This window comes from Kryptolebias marmoratus, linkage group LG2 (assembly GCF_001649575.2).
Source record: "Kryptolebias marmoratus isolate JLee-2015 linkage group LG2, ASM164957v2, whole genome shotgun sequence".
In the NCBI taxonomy this organism is placed as follows: Eukaryota; Metazoa; Chordata; class Actinopteri; order Cyprinodontiformes; family Rivulidae; genus Kryptolebias; species Kryptolebias marmoratus.
The window spans coordinates 9,575,983-9,576,915 of NC_051431.1; the positions used below are offsets into that span (position 1 = coordinate 9,575,983).

Here is a 933-nt window from a genome sequence, read left to right on the forward strand (position 1 = left end):
GCCCCCCCCCCCCCCCCCCCATATCTCTGTCTGGTAATTACACAATACAATGTTCCTGTTTGTGACTCAATGAGCACAAATTTCTTCTGGTTCTGAGTCTTGGCTTCTGATTGGTGCGTTTTTTTGTTTTTGGGGTTCTTAACTCTGATGAAGAAGAAGAAGAAGAAGAGGGACAGTGGATGCTTTGTGGCGTGCTTGTCCCGTCTGTGATTTGCACATGTTTTGCATTTTGTGGTGGCGTCTTTTGCAGATTTCCATGTTGTCTCGAGGCCGTCCCCCCCTCAGGTCAACAGGTAGCAGGCCCACATGTGTCCACATCACTCATGTGGGGGTGGTGGTGGGGGTGGCTGTAAGCGAAGCCATAAGCTCGCAGCACTTCCTGGGATAAAGAAAAAAGGGGGTGGGTCGGCTTGGCTCGGGACCCCCCCCCCCAAAGGGGGAGGTGTCACAACACGCCCTACACTAACCTCCCAGTCAACCCCACCTCAGCCGCCCCACACACACACACACACACTCCCCTGCTCTGCCTCCGCCTCGCCGCACAGCGTTGGCCGCCTGTTGTTGTAAGTTAACACCGTGCAGCACCTTTCAGCCGGGCTCAGGTGGTTTGTTTGCAGGGTGTGTGTGTGTGTTTGTGTGTGTGTGTGTTGGGGGGGGGGCACATTTCCACTTCTCGTTCCGTTTCAAGACAAGAGGACTGAGTTTGCATCCGCGCTTGGAAAAAAAAGTGAGCGAAGTGGAAGTGCGTCTGTGGGTGTTTGGGTTTTGCTGCAACTCCCAAAACTTATTTCACCGCATCGCCCCCCCCTCTCCCCAACAGACCTGCAGGAGGAACAAAAACCTGAGCCAGTCCTGCCTGAGACCAGCAGTCCAGAAAGATGCATCTGTCTTTTTTTGTGTGTGTTCACCCCCCCCAGACTCCACCCCCCCCCT

General features: G+C 54.6%; 1 protein-coding gene across 3 annotated transcripts in view; it reads left to right on the plus strand.

Annotated features, from left to right (window-relative positions):
• alcama (activated leukocyte cell adhesion molecule a) overlaps nucleotides 1-933 on the plus strand; it is a 52,505-nt gene that overhangs the window by 806 nt on the left and 50,766 nt on the right. The window lies entirely within an intron of this gene.